The sequence below is a fragment of the Populus nigra genome, chromosome 1 (genome assembly GCF_951802175.1).
Source record: "Populus nigra chromosome 1, ddPopNigr1.1, whole genome shotgun sequence".
In the NCBI taxonomy this organism is placed as follows: Eukaryota; Viridiplantae; Streptophyta; class Magnoliopsida; order Malpighiales; family Salicaceae; genus Populus; species Populus nigra.
In genome coordinates, this window is record NC_084852.1 from 30,642,474 (window position 1) to 30,669,997 (window position 27,524).

Here is a 27,524-nt window from a genome sequence, read left to right on the forward strand (position 1 = left end):
CTTTCTTTTTCTTATATATGAATGGGTTGTATTTGTTATGTACGCTTGATAATTAGTGGAGCAGAATTTTGTTATGAATGTAAGAGAATTATGAGAACATATGGTGAAGAATGAAAATTATTCGATGAATAAATTTAGTTAATATAAAAAATAATGTGTATAACTTAATTGTCTAAATGGTCAGAAACTAAGGAGATATAAATATTTTGATTTTGACTTAGTTTCCAAAGTGGTGGAAAGCTAAGGTGAATAGTGTTTGACTTAGACATTCCCAGAGGCATGGCTAAAGTGGTATGGTCAAATGACTTGGTTATTCGTAAAGACAAGAATTAAGGAGATTTGATGCAGAAATTAACTTAGTTATCTGTAAGAACAAAAACTAAGGTGTGATCATAAAACTTAGTCATCTATGCATGAGATGGCTAAGGTAGTAACGAACTTGATCAGAAATTGAGAAAAACCTGGATTATTTGGTTTCTATTAAGATAAGAACCAAGGTGGAAAGAGGAGTATACTTTATAAGCAAACTATGAAGCTTGGTAATGGAGAAGTCATCTAAAAGTAACTAAAGTTGTAGGATATGTCTAGAGATAATTTATTAGAGATTATGGTGTTAAAAAAAACGTGTAAACTATATATATATATATATATATATATATATATATATATAATTAAATTGGTATTAATAAATAAATTACATTGCATTGTTGCAGGTCCTTCTCATACTTGCAGGACAACCTTGATTCTTTTCTTTTGTGCGTAGTTATTTACTAGGTATATTTTGGTATTTGGTTTATATAATATTCTAGTTCACTAGAATTTGAAGTTATCTTTTGGGCTTATATTTAATGTAAAGTCATATACCACTATTTAGATTATTAAATCTCTTTTGTGTAGGCATTAAATTTTTTTTAGTATACATATAGATAACTTTAATAATATGCTTTATTTTAATGACATCATGTATGAAGAGAAAAGATATATGAAACTATTATTAGAATGGAAAATGGAGAAGGTATAAGTCGAAATGGATGAAGTGATGAGAAATCAGATTATGTTGAAGAAGGTCCAGGATGGTTGGATCATATTTATGTATGATAAATTGTGTTTTTGGTTGATGTTGACACTTGAAAATGTCAATTTACAGTGGAGAATTAGCCGAATTTTTAGTAGTTAAAATAATAATAATAATAATAATAATAATAATAATAATAATAAGCTTAAATTGTGATAGTTAGGGATCAGAGATCATGACACACACACACACACACACACACACACACACACACACACACACACATATATATATATATATATATATATAATAATTTACCTAATTTTTCAACGAATATGACATAAATTAAATAGATGGTGTTACAATTTGGTATCAGAGCGGGGTTGTAATTTGATATAAATGTGAAGAGAAAGCAAAGGTTACTAATATAAAACTTGAATCTTTCATTTAGAATGGCACATGCTCGAGTTGAAGCTAGAGTTGAGGATCAGATTGACTTTATTCCAGAGAGGGGACATAATAGTAATGAGGCTCAAAGGAGCGACCCCCTAGGGGATACTACATCCCAAAATCTTAGGGAGTAGGCAAGGCATAAAGAGCTTGTGGGATCACAAAGTACTTCAGTGACATCATCAACACTAGAAGTGTTAGAGTGTAGAGACCATAATTGGTTGAGCAGGTTCATCCACCTCAACCTACAATGCCATTGGGGATACCTATACAGTCTATGGATCTTGCTTCTATACAACAGATAGTGAAGGTTGTAGTGGCTGGAATGACAGGAGTTATAGGAGGAGTGAACACGGAAAGAGTTAAAACTTTAGTTTATTGGGTAAAAAGTATGAGAGAAATGGGATGTACACCCTACCTGGGAGAGGAGGGCGCAGAAATCTCATGGCTCTGGAAAGTGGAGGAGTCCCTTTTTTCAGATACTAGTGCCTGAAGATATGCAAGTGAATTGTGTGGATAATATCTGATGAGGCTCAGACTTGGTAGGCTACAGTAAAGGAAAGGAGAATAGGAGAGGTGCTTTCCTGGGCTGATTTTAAACATGAGTTTGAGATCCAATACTACTCAACACAATATCAATGGAATAAGGAGTAAGAGTTTTTTAATTTGAAACAATTAGATATAACAGTTATGGACTATGAAAGACGGTTCCAAAGCCTTTCTACATTTGCCTCTATGTTGATTCCTACTAAACACCACAAAATTAGGAGATCTAAAGAGGGATTGACCCAGAAATTGAAGAAGTGGTTGATCACTTATCAACGAAAGACTCTAAGGAAATTGGTAGAGGCTGCTACTTATCAACGAAAGACTCTAAGGGAATTGGTAGAGGCTGCTCAAGCTCTAGAGGCAGTGTTAAAAGTTGACCAACATAAAGAGCTCTTAGTAGTAGTGAGAGATAAGAGAGAGAAGCTCTCGGTTGCAGGAAGTGGAAAACCCGATACTATTCACGTCCTTTATTTTTCTCGTGCAATATCTTCTTCTCTTGCTTTCTGCACTCTCATAGGCTCTTCTCCTGGTCTCTTGGTTTAATTATTCATGGCCAAGTCAAAGAAAAAAGCATCGACGCTACGGTTCGCCCAGCGAGATTATGATTTCTGCTCGTCACAACCCTCTTCCTCAAATGCCCAGCGGACCCTGCGGCGAAGTGTTTCCCCTCATGACCAGAACTCCTCTAGTCCTTCTAGATCCGCCTCACCCCCCTCTGCTCCCCCACGAACAACAATTACTCTTGCAGATGTTGTTAATTCCAATTGTGAGGCTAGGGTTCGCACAAAGCATCGACAGAGGGCTATCCAGCGCACACCCCCGGCTGCTCCTCCATCATCTTCCTCTAAGCCCTGTGCACATCCTTCAACCTCCCCTGTCTCTATTAGACCACGATGTGGCCCCTCTGTTGAGACTGGTTCTCTGAGCTCATGGTTTGGTGCTGGTAACTCGATGGTTGGAACTGCTTCTTCGTCATCTCCCCCAACACAAGGTCAAGCCTCTCCAGGGAACCTTGGTCCTTCTCCATCCCACCATCACACAGGTACCACCATTCCATCGTCTCCTTCCTTAGTGTATTTCCTTGATTTCACTGCTACATCATCTTGCCAATTCCTTGAAACTGACTTGGGTGTACATAAAGAATTGTGGAGGTCTAGTTTAATTAGGTTCATAGCTGGAAAATTTCCTGGCTATACGTCCCTCTCTCAGTATGTTAATTCTGCCTGGAAATGTAATGTAAATTTCTCCATGCACGACTCTGGTTGGCTCATTTTCAAGTTTGAGTCTGAATCGAACATAAATGCAGTGCTTAATGGAGGGCCTTACTTTGTCTATGGCCGACTATTGATATTGAAACCTATGCCTGACTATTTTGATTTTGATACTTCTGATCTGATCCGGATGCCTGTTTGGGTTCGCTTTCCTAACCTTCCCCTTCAATGCTGGTCACCATTATGTCTATCTAAACTGGCCAATGTGATTGGGAAACCAGTGCACTCAGATTCTCCAACAACCTCCATGACTCGGCTTTCCTATGCCCGAGTGTTGATTGATATTGATTTGCTTGCTGAGTTGCCATCATCGATTGATATCACCCTCCCCAATGGTGTTACCAAATCCCAGACAGTGATTTATGAATCACTGCCTAGGTTCTGCAAGCAGTGCACAACATTGGGTCACTCCACTTCTGCATGCAATAAAGCTTCCAGTCATAAGCGCCAAAAGAGTCCTCCACCACCTCCTGCTCCCTCTGGCTATTCTAATACCTCAGCTGACACTGAAGCAGTTGAAAAACAGCCACCCAGGAAGGAAGTTCAAGGTGAACCAGCAATTGACCCAATGGATGTTGAGGCAGCTGTGGTTGTTGATAAGAGTACAGGGCGTTTTGTACGCAAGCGGGCAAAGTTGGCTTCACAACCAGGTTCCCCTGATGCTCCTTCGGGCTCTCCTCAAGTGGTTCAGGTATCTGAAGATTGCATTGAAGCTGCCACAACATCGCTTCCAAGGAGGCAATACTTGACAAGAAGCAAAGCTGCTGCCAACTCTACCTTTGGTTGACCAGGGAAGTCATTAGGACGGTGTGGCCAACCTTCCAAACACTCCTTGGCTAACTCCAGGATTCAGGGCAGCACCACTTCTACCCCCCCTCTTCCCTTTGAAATATTATGCTTTTGTGGAATATTGGCCAAGGAATATATCCTTGTGTCTATTTTGGATTTTGCTTGTCTAGTATCCTGTTGCTGCCTTCATAGGCCTGTCTTATATGTTGTAGTTTATGCTGTGTTGTATTGCTTTGCTTGAGCCCTGTCTATAGCCTCTCGGTTTGGTTCTTTTTTAGTTTCCTTCAGTTGGTTGAAGACTGTTTCCCTCTGTTGGTTCTGTTTGCTGGCTTTACATTTTATTGTTGGCTTGTTGCCTCTGGTTTCTGGCTGCTGGGTCCTGAGCTTTGTGGGAGTTTTCCCTTCTGGGAAGCTTGTTTTGGTTTCGGGCTGCTTGTTGGGGTAGCTTGGATGCTGTTCTGGTGGTGCCTCTGTAGGCCTGTCTTTCTGTTGGTGCAGTCATTGTTCTGCCTGTTACTATGATATTTCATCTTGCTGGTTTGGGTTGCAGGCTGTTGCTGCTCATTCTGCTGGATGTTTCTTACCTGTTGCTATGATGGCCGAGGCCTGTTGGTTTGGCTGGCCTTTTTGTCATAAGCGGATGGCCGGTTTGTTGATGAGGTTTGTTTCCGCTGCTGCTCCCCTTGGTGGAAAGCATGTTGCTGGTTGTGTGCCCAGTCATGGGGCTTCAGTTGCTCTATGCTTTTGGTCTGAAGATAATGGTAAAGGCTGTCTTGCTGTTGTTTTGCTGTTGGTTGTATTTTGCTTCTTGTTCGGCTTAGTGGGAGCATGTTCTCATAGGCCTTTTGATTTCTATTTTGCCCTGCATGGGGCTGTTCATGCTTTGGTTTATGGGATTCTATTCCCTTTCTCGGGCTGGCTTGTGCTGGGGAGAATGTTCCCCAGCACTTGCCTTTTGTGTTTGCTAACGTTTGTTCAAGGGAGTCTGTTCTCTTTGCTGGTACATGTAATGTTCTGCTGGTTTCCAGCTTGTACTACAAGCTTGTCTTGCTCCTTTTTGATATATACAATACTTACATTTGATCAAAAAAAAGAAGTAGACCAACATGACATGACTGGATAGGGGTAGATAGCAGTAGGAAAGAGGAAAGTGACTGTTACTTAGTTTTCTATACCATCTTTTTCAAAACAAAGTTGGGAAGGATTATCCAGAAATCAGTTTTTCGGAGGAAATACTAGCAGGTTCTTTCAAGTTGAAAGGAGTGGACAATCTAGCAGTGGAGCTCGATGGGAGCTAGTTAGAGGGGGAAGCTCAGCAAGAATTATAAGACAAGAAACTTCAAACCATCCCCATTGTGAAGTGTGTAATCAATTCCACCCAGGAGATTGTAGGGTGATCTCATGACGTTGTTTTGTTTGAGAAGCCTTCTATAAATCTCTTGTAGTCCCCGGCCAGCCATAGAAAACTTCAAATCTTAGTCACATTGGTGGGTCTCTCCCATTTCAGTATAGCTTCAATTTTCCTAGGATCTACAAATATGTTGTTGCGATGTCGCGGTCGCACAAATTAATTACCCTAGCTTCAAACACAACACACAAGATATTATAGAGCAAGCAAGGGGTCGATCCCACGAGGAAGGTTGAAGTCAGATTTTTATGCTAAATGATATGCAATTTGGGGGGGGGTTTAGATGTTATCTAGGCTAAAGCAAAAGAAAACAGAAAACTATCAAACGAAATTTAATAAAATCAGAAAATTATCAAGAGAACAAACCTTAGTCGTAAGCACATATCCACCTATAGAAATCAGAACTGATCATGGAAACGAAACATCAATTTATATTATGAATAGTTATCTCTTCTTAACATTGGTTAGTTAACGGATCCACCGTATAACTAACCCTAACCATCAAACAACCACAGTGTCCGCACTAGTAATTTAATTCAATGATAGCCTTAAGAACTAGATAAGTTGATTAATCAAGAAAACATAACTGTCCGTAGTCTATGTTTGATTTGATTGAATGTTCTCCCTAAGATTAATAATGTAGATCCACCACAATTATTAAACTCAGTTGCTTCACAAGTTCATATACCACAACTCCGGTTTTGATATCAACCTTAGCAATAGATTGTCTACAATAATAACTTAGAGTCCGCTCTAGCAATTAAAACAAACAATCATAGGAAAAATAAGCATAGGAGAACAAACATATTCATCATATAAACTAAAAAGAAAAGATAAAATAAATCTCACAGTTCTTGAAATCCGAAGGTTTCTGTGTCTTTGCAATCAAGAAAACGAGTTTAGCCTTGCATGTTTGTTGAATAACTAATCAAAAAGAAGGAGGAATGCATGATTTTCAGTTTCTTAGAGGAGGGGGGTGTTTTTCTCCTCTTGGCTGGCTGCCCCCTTTCTCTTCACTCATTCTTTTTATATCCTAGGAAACCCTAATCTCTATTTTACAAAATAGTCCTCCTTTAAGTAGACAGTTTACAATTAAGTACTTCAATAACTATTTTCCTAAAAAAAGAGAAATAGCTTTACATGAAATCTTCAAGCTTTGACTTAGAGGAGCTAAATTGCTGGAATAAAAACTTGGATGTTGGTTTAGATGCTTCAGAATGTAATTTGGACTAGTTTCTTCACGAAACCTGTTTGTTGGCAGAATTCAATTGTTATTTTCGAAAACTCATATCTCCCTCATATGACATCTTTTTTGGCTAAAATTTGTAGAATTTATAGACTTTTGAGTCAGAAATCCAAAAAAATTGAGTTTGCATCAATTGGAGTTCTGTAGCTCCAGATATTCAAGTTGGAATGGTTGAAGGTTAACCCTAGTAAATTGCGAGATTTGATTTTGAAGGCTGCGATTTCCATGCTCTTCCTTATTTTATTTTCTTGCCTTAGATGTCAAGAAAGGTATGGATGTCAGCTTTTTAATTCCATTGGAATCACTTCATTTTGACATCTAGAACTCACGCTCTGCACAAAACATCGACTAAAGGTCAAATCTGCCAATTACCTCCAATTTACTCCTTTTTGCATCTTTCATCCAAAAGTGCCTTTAAAACATAAAACAAAGAATATCAAAGCATTTTATATATAAAACATAGGTAAAACACTAGTTAAATGTAGGTGAAACTATCGAATAATATGGTTGCATCATATGCCTTCTACTGAAGCTATATGTCCCAAGAAAATTACCTTGTCTAACCAGAAGTCACATTTGCTTAGTTTAGCATACAACTGGTTTTCTCGTAACACTTACAAAACATTTCTTAAGTGTTGCTCATGATATGTTAAAGATTTGGAGTATACCAAGATATCATCAACAAGCACCACTATATACTTATCTAAATAAGATTTAAACACTCGATTCATCAACTCTATGAACATTACAAGGGCATTAGTCAACCCAAAAGGCATTACTAAAAAATCATAATGCCCGTATCGAGGTCTAAAAGCAGTCTTCGGTACATCCTACTCCTTGATTCTCACTTGATGGTATCCTAATCTCATATTTATCTTAGAAAATACTTGTGCTCCCTTAAGTTGATCTATCAAATCATCTATCCAAGGAAGTAGATACTTATTCTTCATCATTGATTAGTACTTAAAAGTGTATTTTTATCAAGGTTTTATATCATCATTTTGCACTTGAAGTATCAATAACTCCTTAACTAAAGCATGTTTTATAATAACATATCTAATTATATAAGATACCTTTAATTTATGGTAAATGTTCATCTTAAATGCAGGCCTATCACATAAATGAAAGAATTGATTGATGAGTTGAAGTACTGAAATTGAAAGGACAAAGAGATGGCCAAACTTAGAAAAGAGATGCTGGTGCAGTCCAAACTGGAACACTGTTCGGTAATTGGGTCATATCTGGAGCTGTAGATCTTGGATTTAGGTCCATTTTATATGGATAGAAAGATAAGACATAGGCCTACAACTTTCATGTGGAGCCCAAGATTTAACAAGGCTGTTTTCAAGTCCAAATTGTAGCAACAACGAAGAAGTCCGAATCTGTCCTGCAGCCCAGACACTGTTCAGTGTTCAGCCCATATCTCGAGTTCTAGAAGTCCAAATGATCTCAAATGTTTACCCTGGAAATATAAGACAATTTCCTAGAACTTTCATGATTCAAGTTTGTTCAAATTATGACGTCATCAATGACGTTTTTGGCAGACAAGAAGATAAGAATTGTCACCAAGTCAAGATGTGGCCACCCACTCATCAATTAGTCAACAAATCAATAGTTCCGAATTTTGGCCTATAAAAGGAGGCATTTGCCATGTATTTAGGCATCTTGGTTTTCAGATCAAGATCATGCTCTTGCTCTCTCTTTATATTTTGTAATGCTTAAGTTTTGCTTATATTAATCTCTTGCTTATGCTTTTCATTTCTTTTCCTTGTTTATTTATGTTTCTTTCTTTCATTATGTCTAGCTAAATTAATTATGTCAAGGTGAAAAGGGTACACTAATGGTGTAAGAATAAGTATAATATAAACTTAACATGGACCTTAATGTTGGATACTAACATGCTTTATATTTGTTATCTTGTTCACTTTTAATACTTTGCTTGTTAAATGGTTAATCTAGATTTATGTTGTATAACACTTGGTACAACAAATACTTGGCACTTTCATAGCCCATACTGTATGGTATAACCGACACCTGAGCTATGAAAGGAACTTGATTTGTTGTTAACATAAGTTATAATCATTAATGCCTGAAAACATTTACAAGTATTAGCATTATTCGAATAAGATAACTAATGTAATCATGTTAACAATTTATAATCTGATTGGAACCTCCTTGTGTGTGGTTTTCAATTGAATAATAAGGGTTTATACTATACTTGTTTGAAATACCATTAGTGGATCCTCTAACCTTGACATTTGTTGTTATCATTGTTTAATCCTTACGTTAATCTTTCATCTCAAAGTTCTCATCAACTTCTTCCTCTTCTTCTTCACTATTATTATTATTATCACTATTATTATTATTATTATTGTTGTTGTTGTTACTATTGTTGTAGTGTTCTTGTTGCTTATAATTTATACAAGTAACCTCCCTGTGGTTCGACCCCGGTCTTACCGGGTTATTTATTACTTTGACACTCCTACACTTGGGAGAAGACATCAATCTTTTGGTCGTGTCAAGTTTTTGGCGCCGTTGCCGAGGAGGTAAATTCTTGTACAAATTATAGTATTTATTTTATTTTCTCTTTTCTCTTTTCTTGTATCTAACTTTGTTTCTTTTGTTTTGTTTCTCTTTCTTTTGTTTTCTTCTTCCTTTTATTCTCTTCTTACACGTGCATGAGAGTGTGGTCACGTACATTAAGTGGTAGACTTTGTAGGGTATCCTCATCATTTTCAGAAAATATGGCCGAAGAAGATAACCAATCACTTCATAATGAGAATAATGAGAATATTCGGGTTAGAACTCTTAGAGACCACATGAATCCCACAAGAACAAGTGCACCCTCATGCATAGTTTTTCCTCCTAATGCATCTCATTTTAATTTTAAGACAGGTATTATTCAACTTTTACCATCTTTTCATGGCTTAGATTTAGAAAATCCATACTTGCATTTAAGGGAATTTGAGGAGGTTTGCAACACATATAATGACTCAAATTGTAGCATGAACACCATTAGATTGAAGCTTTTTCCTTTTTCATTAAAAGATAAAGCTAAAGCATGACTACAAAATTTGAGACCTGGATCCATTCGTGCTTGGGATGAAATGCAACAACAATTTTTAAAGAAGTTTTTTCCATCCCACAGGACAAACTCTTTCAAAAGACAAATCATTACTTTCTCTCAAAAACCAGGAGAAACATTTTATCAATGTTGGGATAGGTATCGAGACTTACTTAATACTTGCCCCCATCATGGTTTTGAAACATGGAGATTAGTTTCACATTTTTATGAAGGGTTAACTCCTAGAGATAGGCAAATGGTTGAATTGATGTGCAATGGAACTTTTGAGGATAAAGACCCTAATGAAGCAATGGAATACCTAGACTTGCTAGCTGAAAATGCGCAAAATTGGGACACCACAGGTACTTATGAGGCACCAAGTAAAACCCAACCTCATACATCTAGTGGAGGTATGTACAACCTTAGGGAAGATCATGACCTCCAAGCCAAGTTTGCATCTTTAGCTAGAAAGGTTGAGGCACTAGAATTAAAAAAGAGTGGTCAACTAAAATCTGTTCAAGACATTGCATGTCAAATCTGTGAAACCAACGAACATTCAACCAATGACTGTCCAACCTTGCCTTCTTTTAAAGAATGTCTCCATGAACAAGCCCATGCATTAAACAGTTTTCAAAGGCCCAATCATAACCCATATTCACAAACATATAACCCTGGTTGGAGAAACCACCCAAATTTTAGTTGGAAGAGTGAGAACAATAATGCTCAAACTTCACAGCCATCGTTTCCAGCACATCATAATTTCCAAAATTCTCATGGATATGCACCTCCTTATGCTCCCCCTCCTAGAAGAAATCTTGAGGAAACATTGCATGCATTTATGGAAAAGCAAGAGGCAATTAACACTCAACTTGCTCAAAGCATGACAGATTTTAAAGATACTCTTGCAAAATTGACATCTGCTCTCAGTTTCCAAGAGAAAGGTAAGTTTCCATCTCAACCACAACAAAATCCCAAGGGGCAATACAATGCGAATGCAAGTAGTTCGGGAAGCCAACACATGGATCACGTAAAATCAGTCATCACTCTTCGCAGTGGTAAGGTTATTGAAAAACCCATTCTTGAACCTTGTGAGAATGATGATGAATCAATCTCTGAGGGTAAGGAAGGGGTTGAATCTGATCATTGCAAAGAAAAGACTGATTCTCCACCTGCACTTCCATTTCCTCATGCCATGACCAAACAAAGGAAAGTCAATCACAACTCTGAAATCTTTGAAACTTTCAAACAGGTAAGGATCAATATACCTTTGCTGGATGCTATCAAACAGGTTCCTTCTTATGCTAAATTTTTGAAAGATCTGTGCACTGTGAAGAGAAAACTGAATGTGAAAAAGAAAGCCTTTTTAGCCGAACAAGTAAGTGCCATTCTTCAGAACAATAATGCATTGAAATATAAAGACCCTGGTTGTCCTACAATTTCATGCTTTATTGGAGAATGTAAAATTGAAAGAGCTTTACTTGATCTTGGAGCTAGTGTGAATTTACTTCCATATTCAGTTTTTCAAAGTCTCAATCTAGGTGAGTTAAAACCAACTTCTGTAACTCTTTTACTTGCCGATAGATCTGTAAAAGTGCCTAGAGGAATAGTTGAAGATGTGTTAGTACAAGTCAATAAGTTCATTTATCCTGTGGATTTTATTGTCTTGGACACACAACCTGTTGAAGCATGCAATTCATTTCCTGTTATTTTAGGACGTCCATTTCTTGCAACTTCTAATGCATTGATTAATTGTAGGAATGGACTGATGAAGCTATCATTTGGGAACATGACATTGGAGATGAATATTTTCAACATTTGCAAGCAACCTAGAGATGATAATGATTTACAAGAAGTAGATCTTATTGAAGAATTAGTTTGTGATCAATTTGAATCTACTTTGAGTAATACTGAGTTTGATGATTTGCAAATGACTCAGGAAGAAATCACGGATGAAAAAGACACCGAAAATGTTGATGCGAATCTTTTGTCAAGAGTGACAACAGATTCGATATCTGACATCACACCAACCGATGATAACTTTCCTGACAAATCCTTACTTTCTCTTAGTCCAATGCCTTGGTTTGCTAAAAATATCAATTTTCTTGCCTCAGGAGACTTGCCAACTCATTGGAGTACCGAAGACAAAGGTAAGTTTTTGAATGAAGTGAAGCAATTTTATTGGGATGACCCTAACTTATTCAAACATTGTCCTGATCAAATATTTCAAAGATGCATTGCGGACAATGAGGTAAGTAGTGTCATTAAATTTTGTCATTCTGAAGCATGTGGGAGTCATTTCTCGTCCAAAAAGACCATTGCGAAAATCTTTCAAAATGGATTTTATTGGCCTACCATGTTCAAGGACACGCATGCATTCTGCAAAGCTTGTGAAAATTGTCAAAAGTCAGGATTTATTTCAAAACATAAGGAATCTTTAGATAATCTTCTATTGACTTTGAAGACATATCCTGGTGGAGATGTGCATTGTGCATTTCACGACTTATGACCCCATTTCCATAAAGAACATGATCAACTTAGTCTTGGGAATCTGACTAAAAAAGACCCTGTTTGCCAGTTTTTAAGAAAACTGGATGGGAAGCCTATCCCCGACCCATAGAGGGCGTTTAAGCCGTTCTTGGACGTAAAACCAAGGGAAGATGTGAGCCACAATCACAACTAGGATTTGAGTTTGAGTTTGTAAAAATTTATGTCTTTCAGTTTTATTAATAGCATATTTTTTTTTCTCTGTTTTGTTATCTCTTATATTTGTTTAAGTGTGTTTCAGGATTGTCAGTGTTCGTTGTTTCAGGTAATGTCTTCTATACTCTATCTTTCTACCTTAGGACATTGAGGACAATGTCTCATTTTGGTTGGGGGGAGAGGGTAGTAGACGACAAAAAAAAAAAAAAAAAACTAACCAACTAACTATTTTTGTTTTTTTAAAAAAAAAACCATTTGGCAAAACTGTTATTACTAGAATGGCAGAGTAAGGGGGAATGACTCTTGAGACGCGTCTTAGTAAACATTTTCTAATGGTTATTTGCAATATTCATAACAAGGCCTATTAGAATACTTCTTGAAATATTCAGGTTTACAAACTCTCGTATTGTTATCACTTGGTTCTGCTCATATACTCATTTAACAAATATTCTTAAACCTTCATTTTCACACACACACTTTAACATATGATTGTGGGTTGCACATTGGATTATTACATTATTTATGTTCTTTTGTTAAAGGTAACAACTAAGGGATAGGGATAGTCTATAATTTGCAAAAAAAAAAAAAGAGAAAAAAAAAGAAAAAAAGAAAAAAAAAATGATGATAATAAAAACGTAGATAAGTTTGGTTTCGTAGCCTCCCTAACCTAAGCAATTAAGCCCGAAGGGGTGTTTTAACACCTAATACCCTAAAGTCAACTGACTTGGGAGCTATTGGCCCAAAGCTTGTTACATGGGTTAAGGAGAAAAGCTTAAGGGAATCAAACATTGCACTATCTACGTATCAGTATCTGCAACCCGAGTTACTAAGCTCGTAGGGGTGTCTCAACACCTAATGCCCTAAGATCAACTGGTCTGGGAGTCATTAGCCGAAAGCTCGTTATATGGGTTAAAGATGCATTGTGTTTTAAGTTATATGTATAGATATTAAAAAAAAAAGAAAAAGAAAAAAAAAGAGTAAAATAAAATAAAATAAAATAATCCCAACCCAAGGAAGTTAACCTTAAACATTAGAACAAAATATTGTTTTCTTCCAATAAAAGCCCCATCATCTATGTTTCATACATTGAGCACATAACAATGAAGGTTTATTAATATTTTGTTTAAGAGATATTGAGCAGATATATAAAATTTAATGAGAGTTTGTTTATCTGAATAGATTAATGGAAGTTGAATGATGAATGCCTTGCTTTGTGGAATTTGCAAATTGTTTTTCTATTTTAACGCCTTAATCACTAGGGACTAGTAATAAGCTGGTTGGGGGGTGTGATTAGTACTTAAAAGTACATTTTTATCAAGGTTTTATATCATCATTTTGCACTTGAAGTATCAATAACTCCTTAACTAAAGCATGTTTTATAATAACATATCTAATTATATAAGATACCTTTAATTTATGGTAAATGTTCATCTTAAATGCAGGCCTATCACATAAATGAAAGAATTGATTGATGAGTTGAAGTACTGAAATTGAAAGGACAAAGAGATGGCCAAACTTAGAAAAGAGATGCTGGTGCAGTCCAAACTGGAACACTGTTCGGTAATTGGGTCATATCTGGAGCTGTAGATCTTGGATTTAGGTCCATTTTATATGGATAGAAAGATAAGACATAGGCCTACAACTTTCATGTGGAGCCCAAGATTTAACAAGGCCGTTTTCAAGTCCAAATTATAGCAACAACGAAGAAGTCTGAATCTGTCCTGCAGCCCAGAAACTGTTCAGTGTTCAGCCCATATCTCGAGTTCTAGAAGTCCAAATGATCTCAAATGTTTACCCTGGAAATATAAGACAATTTCCTAGAACTTTCATGATTCAAGTTTGTTCAAATTATGACGTCATCAATGACGTTTTTGGCAGACAAGAAGATAAGAATTGTCACCAAGTCAAGATGTGGCCACCCACTCATCAATTAGTCAACAAATCAATAGTTCCGAATTTTGGCCTATAAAAGGAGGCATTTGCCATGTATTTAGGCATCTTGGTTTTCAGATCAAGATCATGCTCTTGCTCTCTCTTTATATTTTGTAATGCTTAAGTTTTGCTTATATTAATCTCTTGCTTATGCTTTTCATTTCTTTTCCTTGTTTATTTATGTTTCTTTCTTTCATTATGTCTAGCTAAATTAATTATGTCAAGGTGAAAAGGGTACACTAATGGTGTAAGAATAAGTATAATATAAACTTAACATGGACCTTAATGTTGGATACTAACATGCTTTATATTTGTTATCTTGTTCACTTTTAATACTTTGCTTGTTAAATGGTTAATCTAGATTTATGTTGTATAACACTTGGTACAACAAATACTTGGCACTTTCATAGCCCATACTGTATGGTATAACCGACACCTGAGCTATGAAAGGAACTTGATTTGTTGTTAACATAAGTTATAATCATTAATGCCTGAAAACATTTACAAGTATTAGCATTATTCGAATAAGATAACTAATGTAATCATGTTAACAATTTATAATCTGATTGGAACCTCCTTGTGTGTGGTTTTCAATTGAATAATAAGGGTTTATACTATACTTGTTTGAAATACCATTAGTGGATCCTCTAACCTTGACATTTGTTGTTATCATTGTTTAATCCTTACGTTAATCTTTCATCTCAAAGTTCTCATCAACTTCTTCCTCTTCTTCTTCACTATTATTATTATTATCACTATTATTATTATTATTATTATTATTATTATTGTTACTATTGTTGTAGTGTTCTTGTTGCTTATAATTTATACAAGTAACCTCCCTGTGGTTCGACCCCGGTCTTACCGGGTTATTTATTACTTTGACACTCCTACACTTGGGACAAGACATCAATCTTTTGGTCGTGTCAATCATTACCTTGGTCAACTATCTATAGTCTATGCAAAGCCTGAAGGTACCATCCTTCTTTTTGACAAACAATTTAGGGGCTCATAAGGGGAATTACTTGGCCTAATAAATCTTTTATCTAGTAACTCTTGTAATTGCACCTTCAATTCAGCTAATTCTACTGGTGCCATTATATGGGGAGCTTGAGATGTGGGCATGGTACCAAGTAATACTTCTATAGAAAATTCTATTTCTTATCTTGGAGGCAATCCTAGCAATTCCTCAGGTAACACATCCGGGTATTCTCTTACTATAAAATGTCCTTCAACTCCTTACCCTACTTCTCATTGTCTACTACATAAGCTAAATAAGCTTGACACCCCTTTCTTTACAATTTTCTAATAGTCATTGCAAAAATAATACTACTCAAAATTACCCTTCTCTCTCTTTTATATTCTACCCTCTTCCCTTCTGTTACATTAAAAGTCACAATCTTATTATAACAATCCATGTTCGCATGGTGTTTACCCAACCAATCCATCCCCAAAATTACATCAAAATCTTGGATAGTCAATGAAATTAGATCTACTTGCAAATTTTGACCTCCAATTTGTACATTACACCCCCTATATTTTTCATTTATGTCTACGCTTTCCTCAGGAGGAGTACTAAACGTTAACCCTTTCTTTGACATACATTTTGACATATTTAGCTTATGTATAAATTTTGTTGACACAAAAGAATGAGTTGCTCCTAGATCTAGCAATGCATAAACTTGTTGAGCATTCAAGGTAATCATACCTGCTACCACATCTGAGGCAGCTCATACCTCCTCCTGAATTATATGATATACTCTTCATTAGATTCTATTCCCTATGCTCCTACCCCTTCCTCTATTTACACTGACCCTAGATTATATAGGTCGTATTGGTTCATTTTCAAGTCTATCCATAGTTATTGATTGTTGCTAACTTCGAGCTTGTCCTCTATTTGGGCAGTTTCAATGATAATGCCCCTTTTCCTCATAAAATGACACCCTTCAGCAACATATCTGCACTCCTTCCAGCGATACTCCTTTTGTTATTTTAATTGCAATGTCAATATCATGTCTTTTAAATACTTTCTCTTAGTCAATAAGAAGACTCTCGTTACTATCTATATCTTCTTTTTGCCAACTTCTTGCGTGTGTTGGTTCATAACAAGTGTTGTTTGACTTTCTTGGTATTTATGTATTCCATTAATTTTGTGCTCTCTCTTTTGAATTTTATGCTAGTCATCTAATTTTATGCTAAGTTGGTGATTGATCCTGTGTTGTTTTTAGCTTTTTCTCTATTGTTAATGGTATGTTTCTAGCTTTTAGAACTTTTGTTTTTTCACTATCGATAAAAGAGAGCTCATATTGTCTTCGACTCGGTCTTACCGCGTTTGGTTTCCCAGTTGCTATCCTTACTTGGTTTGGTCATTTAATTGTCTGAAGTTTTTGGCCTTAGTCAGCTATGTTTTTTATGGCGATTTCTAACTTGGTTTTTACTCATGGTCTGTTTTGGGTTGTTTGTCTTGCGTTCTATCTTTTGTTGTCGATTTCTTTTACTTCTCTCTTCCACCATATTCTTCTTTGCTCAGCTGATTTGGCATTGCTCATTTACATTCTGGGCTTCAAGGATTAAGAAAAAAAAACCTTGCTTTCAAGCCTCCAATAACATCTGTTTGTGCTAAGCTTTGCAATGAAAGTTTATCCTTGGCTCTATCTTGATCTAATCACAACTTTCAATGTGTCTATTTTTATACATCATTGTTGTTAGATTAGTAACATCAATTAAGAAAATGAATGAAAATTGATTCTAGCAAAAGAAAAGAACACAAACTGGAAAGAATTTGTTCATTCACGCAGATTCTCAAGCCCATTCTCCACTTTTTATTAGACTTGCTCTATCAAAAAATTGAATACAGGGAGCATGTTCTCTTGAATAATTTTTAAGTGTTTTTCCAAGTTAAAATTGAACAGCATAACGCATTTAAAAATGAGCTCATGTCATGATTTCCAGGAATCTTTTACCCCATCCAGTCCCCAAGTGTGATGCTAAAGGAAACCAAACACAACATGCACTGGAATTGATAGAACTTATGCAAGGTGGCACTTATTGCTCTTCCTTTTCACTGCCAAGAATAGTTCCCTAGTACCTGCTCAAAATGTTCTATTTTGGCCAAGCATGGCATCTTCAACATATATTTTTTTTCATTGCATATTGTGCTTTTATTTTGCATGAGCATTTTGATACATGATATAGCCATATTTCTCATATTAACTTGGTGCCGCATCAAAGTCCAATTTTTTTTGTTGCACTTTAACATACCATAATATTTTAGTTCTCTAATTACACCTTTTTTGTTATTGTCTTGACGTGCACGACGTCAAATGACAGAATTACCTCCTTGATTGAAGGGGATTTAGGTTTAATCATAAAAGTATGATTTGAGATAGTCATCACTTAATATCATGGTCACTAGAAAACCTATGATCTGCAAAAGTCTGGGTAAGGAAACTAGTTGTGCAATGAAAAATCACATCACCCTCAGTGCACCCTACCTAAAGTAAGATGCATTGTTGATTGATTGTTATTCTAAGCTAGGTTTATATTCGTTGGTCTCATCTAAAGTTCAAGGCAGATCTTCCTTCATGAAAAAAATATCAACCTTTATCTTGTTAAATACTAACTGTTATAAGGCCTAATTTTTAACATCACATTCATTTTCTATTTTGTATCATTAATATCCGATGATATATTTTACAGTGTAATTTTATACCCCCAAGTATTAAATTCTAAAGTTAAATCAACACTCTGAATACTAATTAAACAAATTAATTGTTGTGGGATTTTTGATATTTTGGTCAAACTCTAATGGATAATTATAAACTGGTTATGATATCCATTTTATATTTAAAACATGATAAAAAATATGATTTTGTATTTCTAGAAGATATGCATGAAAAACCTTTAGGATTCGGTCGTATGCACAAAAAAAAACATAGTTTTTTTATGTTTTTGAAATGAGGAAATTTTTTTAAAATTTTTGAATTTTTTTTCAAAATTTTGGAGAAAAATTAGGTATTTTTAATATCAGGTTTGTATCTTATAATGTAAGTTTATAATTCGATATTAGACAAAAATTGTTGGAAAAACACGTGAGTGACACACAAATAATTTCAAAACGGTCCCTGAAATTTTTTAGAAGATTTTGAAATTTTTAAGGGTCTGTTTAGCTAGATCCCAAAATAAGAACAAATTAAAACTAAAATAAAAGGCTTAGGACATGTTTGCGAAATGCGGTCTTAACCTAAAATCAGAGGCATTAAAAATGCCTTAAGTCTGTGTTTGGCAAATATGCCTTAAGGACCCAAACAATGCCTTATTTCCTTAACAAAACTAGCACAAGCCAAATACTTTCTTAGCTTTTTGGTTAGGCTAAGCCTATTGGACTCAAGGCCCAAGCCTAGAATGATTTGTTAGGTTGATAGAGGACTTAACAAAACCTTCTTCTTCTTCTTTTTTATTTTTTTATAAATGGGCTAGACCCAGCCGAACCATATGGGCTTGTAGTGAGGAGGCTTACGGTGGTAGTGAGGGTGGAATAGAAGAAAAGCGAGTGGGTTTTGGTTTCTAGTTAAACAATTGTGAAGGGAAGGGGTATTGTTTTGGTTTTTTCTTTAGTTTGGTGGATGGTTTTATTTTAGAAAAGGTCGGTGCAATGGGGCTTTTACTTCAGTTTTTCTTCTTTTATTTTTTCTAATGTAGGGGTCTTTTTTGCTTCCCTCTCTTTTCTTTCTTATTGCATGAAATTCACCCCTATTTATAAGGGATGAAAGAAGAACATGGGGTGTTTCTTGGGCATGGTTTGTGGCCATTGATTTTCTTGGGAATGATCCCCACCATCGACCACAAATAAACAACCTGATACAACGAAACTAGGCTGTCAAAACTAGTCAAGTTAGGAGTTTTAGTCATTTATTACAGAGGTTGTAGGGTGACAAATCATTGAAGAAATGGATTGGGGGTTAGTACAAAGTCAAAGGGTGAGGATTGTGTGTTTTTTGTCTTGTTTAGAGGAGAGATGAAGCATTAAGTGGCCTTAAAAAATAGATTCACAAGCAGCTTTTCTAGTATTAAGATAAGGGATGGTGAAACAGTGCTAGACGATATGTTGTCTGTCACTATTTTAACTTTTATTGACCAAAACACATTGTTTTTGCCAAAACAATGTCAAAACGCATCATTTAAATGAAACGATGTTATTTTTTAGTTTTTGACCTAAATTAGGTCATTAACCCCTTTTTAATCTCAACCCCTAATCTTTAATTTATTTAATCAAGTCCCCAATTGAATTTTGATTCTAAGAATCAATTCAATTTCACCCATGCTAAGTTTTTAAATGGTCTCCTTAGTTTAACGCCTTTTTCATCTTGGTCCCCGGTCTTGAATTTTTTCAATTTCATCCCTAATTGACCTTCGAATTTCTAATTTCTTTAATTTTACCCTTGTTTTTAGTTGAATTGAGTTCTTGAATTCACGTGTCTTTTGTAAAAAGATCTTTGGTTCTGAATTTCTTTAATTTAGCCCCTAATTAACCTCTAAGCTTTGATTTTCTTCTTGCAATTTTGTCGCTAGTTTTACCCAAATGAGCTTGGAAAAATTAAATTTAATCCTCTAAAAATTCAATCTTCTCAATTAAGCCTAAATTAGGCTTTAAAACTTAATTTTTCACCAATTAAGTCCCCAATAAAATTAATTTGACCAATTAAAAATCTAATTAAGTCCTTGCACTTAATTAATTCTTTTAATTTGATTCAAATTAATTTTTAAACTAAATTAAACCTTTAATTGAGCCCATGATTAAATCAAATTAGCCTATTAAAAGTCTAATTAAGTCCTTAGACTTAATTTTTAAGCAAATTTATCCAATAATTATTTAGTTTGACCTTGCATTTACATTGTCTTTTAATCTTGGATATAATTAGGTTCATGATTTTTGTCCAAAATCTCATTTTTGTTCCTTTATGCATTTGAAAACCTTCTCAGCTTGCTCTTGCTAGGTTGCTAGCCTTTTTTGAATTTTAAAAGAAAATGATAATTTTAAGGGAAGCCCAAAATTAGGTTATAACAGTTGCCTCCTGTTTACAATGCTTAAGATAGAAAGTCTCATTAAAGACTACTTTAGATAGTAAGCTCGTACAAAAGAAAAGATGAGAAATTGTGGATTTACTATATCAATAAATGGTCAATCCCTCCAAAAGTATCAGAAGTGAGGGCTTGAAAACACAATTATAAGAAAAGAATTAGGGTTAGAAAGCGTATTATTTGGTATGTAAGGGCTATAAAGCGCGCTCTGAAAATAGGGCTAGAAAGCGCACTATCTAATATGTAAGGACTAGAAAACACACTTAGAAAGGAAATAGATATGGCTAGAAAGCACATTATCTGGTATATGAAGGCTAAAAACCATTTTGATGCTAGTTTAAAAACAAATTTGTTCTGAAAAGAATTCAAGCAATTCCCATGGACAAGGTCTCATTAAAGTTGAATTTCTTTGTGAGTTTTTTTGTTGGTGAGAATGTGAAGTGACCTTTTTTTTGTCTTATTGATCAGAAGGGTTCATGTTTTGACTTGAGAGTTTCAAAGGAAAGAAAAATATTTAAAGCGTTCATTTTATTTGTATGAGTAATAAAGCATAATTGAAGTTTCTTAAAAAGCTCATTTTGCATGGGAAAGAATTACTTACCGATCCAGATTGCTTGCCTTTGATTAAAAAGGGCTTTATTGGGCACATAACGTGAACTTTGGCTTTTGATTATAAAAGAAAAGGATATTTGTAGGCTCAAAATGTATTTAAGAAATCCTAAGACTAAGGATCATTAAAGCTCGTTCTCAAACTTTCTTTTGGTCAAGGGATTCTTAAACCTTATGATTGACTTTGCAAAATGGTCTGGTCATGCCCCTAGTGTTCAGCTTGGATTTCTTGTCTTTGTTTTCTTTATTTTGTATGGCATGCTCTACCTTTTTAATCTTTGAATTTCTTCATGCTCCTAGCTTTGTTTGGGCATCTTTGATATATTGGGGATTATTTTGTATATTCTTAATTTTTTTTTAATCTTTGTACTTTCTCTCGGTGTGGGGTGTGATCCTAATCAGACAAGTTTGCATGAAAATTTTTTTTTTTAGCTCAAATAAGGACTGCAAAGGATATATCTAAGTATTGTGAAAAGATTATCAAAGATGACATTTCTTCATTTCAAACACATTCGTTCAGGATTAGTAAGCTTTGCTTTCTCTCATTGTTATTAATTTGGACATGCAAAATCGTTTCTCATTGTGATTATGAATCATTATTCATTCAATCAGACCTCAACTTCAAAGTTATTTTAAGTTGTTTTTGGTATATTTTTTAGGTTTTGAAGCATTTAATCACCTCACCAAAAGATCACTTGAAATCCCAAAACTCACTTGTTAAAAACAAACACCGATTTGACTTTTGTATTTATACTAATAACTTTTATTTCCCCAAAACTTTTATGAAAGCACAAAAAAACATGTTTGTTTGAGCCTATGATATCATGCAGAGTTTTCTGTTTAGAGAGAAAAAAAATACATTGAATAATTCTTGGCCAAACTTTGATTTTATTGATTTATTGACAAAGTACATTAGACATAGTACTTCTTTACAACGTCAAAGTTTACATGTTTAGGCAGATCATCTCTATCCATCTAGTTCAAAATTAAAGTTGTTTCGAAGAAGGCTTTCTTCACCACATATGGTCCTTCGTAGTTCGGTGTCTATTTACTCTAATCTTCTCCTAAAGTTGGCAAGATCTTCAATACAAAGTCTCCTTTAAACACTCTTGGCCTGACCTTCTTATTGTAGGCCTTAGTCATTCTGTTTTGGTACAACTGATGGTGACAAATGGTTATTAGTCTCTTCTCATTGATCATATTCAATTGTTTGAATCTCAACTTTTCTCACTCTAATTCTTCTAGTTCTACATTGATTAGAACCCTTAATGATGAAGTCTCAACTTCTAAATACATTAATACTTCCATCCTGTATACCAAAGAGTAAAGGGTTACACCCATAAAAGTTCTGAATGTGGTACAATATGCGTGAAATGTGTATGGATATATCTCATGTCAATCCTTACAGGTAACACCAATTTTTGGATGATCTTCTGATTTTTGTTGGTTGCCTCGATCGCCCCATTTATTTTTGGTCTATAAGAAGAAGAATTAAGATGCTTAATCTTTCACTTAGCGCAGAGCTCAATAATTAGCTTCCCTATGAAATTATAAGTGTTATTAGTTATCAGTCTTGCTGGCACACTACAACAATAAATCAGATCTTTCTTAATGAACTTTTTGTCCACCTTTTATGTCACATGCACGTAAAAGTTAACCTCTACCCATTCAATGAAGTAGTTGATGGATACCAATATGAATCTATGCCTATTGCTAGTCTTTGGATTGATTGGTTCTATAACATCCAATCCCCACATATCAAAAGGTAAAAGCGAGGTCATATTGAACAACAATGCTAGAGGTGCGTTTATCTTGTCACCATTTATCTAACACTTAAGGAATTTTCTGACATAGTCGACACAATCCCTCTTCATGTTCAACCAGAAGTACCAAGACCTCTGTATTTGTCTTGCCATTATATGTCCATTAACATGAGTGACATAGATTCCCTTATGGATAGTCTATAATGTTTGCTCAACTTCTTTCTCTCTCAAACATCTGAGCAAAGTTCTAACGAATAACCTTTTATACATGATTTATTCATCCAAGTAATAATCCATTGCCATCCTGTTCAAAGTCTTTTCATCTGTCTTAGAGGCTCCTAGAGGATTTTGCCTGTGTTGGCTAAGCCTCTTGTTGTCATTGTACCATGGTTTTCCATCTGGTGAGAACAATAAGCTTGGAGATTTCTGATTTTAATGCTTATTGGTTGGAATTTACTCCCGATATTAATATGTGTCATTAAAGCTAAGGTTGCCAAAACATCAGCAAAATTATTTTTATCTCTGCTTATGTGAGTGAATTTTATCTCTTCGAACTCATTAGCTAATTTCAAGAGATAATCTTGATATAGCCTCAACTTCTCATCCTTGGCTTGCCATTCTCCTTTCACCTGACAAATGATTAGTAGAGAATCCCTATAAACATTTAGCTTTTCAATTTTTAGTGTTAAGGCTACTTGTAATACGATGATGTGGGCTTCATATTCAGCCATGTTATTGGTGCATTCAAATGACAACCTCACTTAAATAGGGTACTGCTTCTTTTCTAGGGAAATTATCACTGCTCCTACCCCATTCTTTGATACATTTATGACTCCATCAAAATACATGATTCATCAGTCATTCATTTCACTATCACCATCGACTACTAATACGTCCTCATCAAGAAGGTCAAAATTTAGTGGCATATAATCTTCCAAATCATTATATCTTAATTGGTCAGCAATAACACTTCCTTTTACAACCTTTCTTGTCATATAAACAATGTCATATTCTATTAACAATGCTTGCATCTTGCTATCTGGCTTGATATGTAAGGCATTTCACAAATGTATTTGAGTAGATCCAGTTTTGAGAACAACCAAGTTGTGTAATATAATATGTATTGCATAAGCCTTTTTGCACTCCAAACAATGGAACAACATAGTTTTTCTATTGTAGTATATTGGAATTCATAGCCTTTGATTTTTTGGTCAATTAATAAATAACATGTTCTTTCCTCCCGGAATCATCATGTTGGCTTAATTCACATCCCATGGCTATTTCTATCACCGTCAAATATAGGATTAGGGGCCTTCCTAGCACATGGGGTACTATCAATGGTGGGTTCTATAAATACATCTTGATCTTGTCAAAAGCATCTTGACAATCACTACCCTTATATGCCTAGATTTTTCTTTATAAGCAACTGGAATATTGGTTCGCAATTCACCATGAGTTGGGATATAAACCTAGCTATATTGTTCAGACACTCGAGAAAACTCCTCACTTTTTTCTTTGTCTTAGGCATTATCATATTTTAGATTACCTTTACTTTTTCAAATTAACTTATATCCCTTGATTGCTTATTACAAAACCCAACAGTTTTCCTGTTTTTACCCCGAAGGAGCATTTTGAGGGATTCAGTTTTAATTGGAATTTACACAACCTTTTAACCTCAATACTTGCAAGTGATCTTCTTCTTTCTTTAATTTGACAAGTATATCGTCCATACAGACCTCAACTTCTCAATGCATCATATCGTGGAACAAGGTGACAATTGCCTTTTGATACGTGGCACCAAGGCGTGACAAAAGTAGTTTTCTCTTTGTCTTCCTCTGTTGTTCTAATCTGATTATATTCTGAGAATCCATCCATGAATGTGTATGTGGCACTCTTTGTAGCGTTATTTACTAAGACATCTATGTAGGGGTAAATAAAAGTCATCATTTGGGCTTGTCTTGTTTAAATCTTTTTAATTCACGTACACCCTAATCTTGCCATCATTTTTGGGAACTACAAGTGTAACGACCCTGCCTTTTCAAGGCCAAAGTCACTGGATTTTTTTATTTTTTATTTTTTTACAAAAGGGATTGGACGACTAATTGAGTGATTTACATGTCCGTTCATGCATAACTCATATCACCCATAATAGGCGAGTATATAATTATTTTCAAAATGTGTGAGCCACGAAACGAATTTCCTTACGCACCATATTGGTATGTTGTCCCTGTTACAACACAAGGTAATTTTAAGCATTATAGGCTATTTAAGAAAACAAGATTAAAGGCACATTTCATTCATGGACCAAAAAGCATAATTCTTTTAATTTCCTTTACTTATGTAAATACCACCATTAATACTTTATCAATTACTGAGGCTAATCGTAGTACTCAAACCCGATCATTCATTTCGAATGTCATTAGCTGAATTACTTTTTTTCTCTGTTTACAGCATAACCATTATAGTCCTTTCATATACCTAGTATATACGAAACGTAGTATATACAAACGCATTAGTTCTTAAAACTAACTCATACACTCAAATTTGACTACCCTCTTAGGAGGCCATTAGCCGAAGCCAATCATTTATTCATCCTATCATCCACTAGGGGGCCATTAGCCGTAGCTACTCATATATATAAATATTTTTCCATCTCGGTCATCTACTTAGGATGTGATTAGTTACAGCTAGTCATTTCTTCATCCTGATTATCCATTTAGAATGTTATTCGATTATCCATTTAGGATGTCATTAGTCATAACTAATCATTTGTTCATCTCGGTGATCCACCTAGGATGCTATTTGCTGAAGCTAGTAATTTATGCATCTCGATTATCCATTTAAAATGTCATTAGTCATAGTTAATCATTTGATCATCTCGGTCATCCACCTAGGATGCTATTCACCGAAGCTAGTAATTTATGCATCTTGATTATCCATTTAAAATTTCATTAGTCGTAGTTAGTCATTTGATCATCTCGGTCATCCACCTAGGATGCTATTAGCTGAAGCTAGTAATTTATGCATCTTGACTGTCCATTTAGGATGTCATTTACCGAAGCTAGTCATTTGTTCATTCTGGTAATTCATCTATGGTGCCATTACCATAGCTAATCATTTATTCATCTCGATTATCCATTTAGGATGCCATTTACCGAAGCTAATCATTTATTCATTCTGGTAATTCATCTTTGGTGCCATTACCATAGTTAATCCTTTATTCATCTCGATTATCCATTTAGGATGTCATTAGTTGGAGCTAATCAATCATCTATCCCGGTCATCCCTTCGGATGCCATTAGTTGGAGCTAATCAATCATCTATCTCGGTCATCCCTTCGGATGCCATTAGTCGTAGTTAATCATTTGTTCATCTCGATTATCCACTTAGGATGTTATTAGTCGAAGCTAGTAATTTATGCATCTCGACTGTCCATTTAGGATGCCATTTACCGAAGCTAGTCATTTATTCATTCTGGTAATTCATCTATGGTGCCATTACCATAGCTAATCACTTATTCATCTCGATTATCCATTTAGGATGTCATTAGCCGAAGCTAGTCAATCATTTACCCCGGTCATCCATTCGGATGCTATTAGCCAGAGCTAATCAATCATCTATCTCGGTCATCCCTTCGGATGCCATTAGTCGTAGTTAATCATTTGTTCATCTCGATTATCCACTTAGGATGTTATTAGCCGAAGCTAGTAATTTATGCATCTCGACTGTCCATTTAGGATGTTATTAGCTGAAGCTAGTAATTTATGCATCTCGACTGTCCATTTAGGATGTTATTAGCCGAAGCTAGTAATTTATGCATCTCGATTGTCCATTTAGGATGCCATTTACCGAAGCTAGTCATTTATTCATTCTGGTAATTCATCTATGGTGCCATTACCATAGCTAATCACTTATTCATCTCGATTATCCATTTAGGATGTCATTAGCCGAAGCTAGTCAATCATTTACCCCGGTCATCCATTCGGATGTTATTAGCCAGAGCTAATCAATCATCTATCTCGGTCATCCCTTCGGATGCCATTAGTCGTAGTTAATCATTTGTTCATCTCGATTATCCACTTAGGATGTTATTAGCCGAAGCTAGTAATTTATGCATCTCGACTGTCCATTTAGGATGTTATTAGCCGAAGCTAGTAATTTATGCATCTCGACTGTCCATTTAGGATGTTATTAGCCGAAGCTAGTAATTTATGCATCTCGACTGTCCATTTAGGATGCCATTTACCGAAGCTAGTCATTTATTCATTCTGGTAATTCATCTATGGTGCCATTACCATAGCTAATTACTTATTATCTCGATTATCCATTTAGGATGTCATTAGCCGAAGTTAGTCAATCATTTACCCCGGTCATCCATTCGGATGCCATTAGCCGAAGCTAATCAATCATCTATCTCGGTCATCCCTTCGGATGCCATTAGTCATAGTTAATCATTTGTTCATCTCGATTATCCACTTAGGATGTTATTAGCCGAAGCTAGTAATTTATGCATCTCGACTGTCCATTTAGGATGTTATTAGTCGAAGCTAGTAATTTATGCATCTCGACTGTCCATTTAGGATGCCATTTACCGAAGCTAGTCATTTATTCATTCTGGTAATTCATCTATGGTGCCATTACCATAGCTAA

The 27,524-nt window shown here is 35.3% G+C and overlaps 1 pseudogene; it reads left to right on the forward strand.

Annotated features, from left to right (window-relative positions):
* Positions 1-27,524, forward strand: part of LOC133681228 (uncharacterized) — a 109,779-nt pseudogene that overhangs the window by 14,323 nt on the left and 67,932 nt on the right.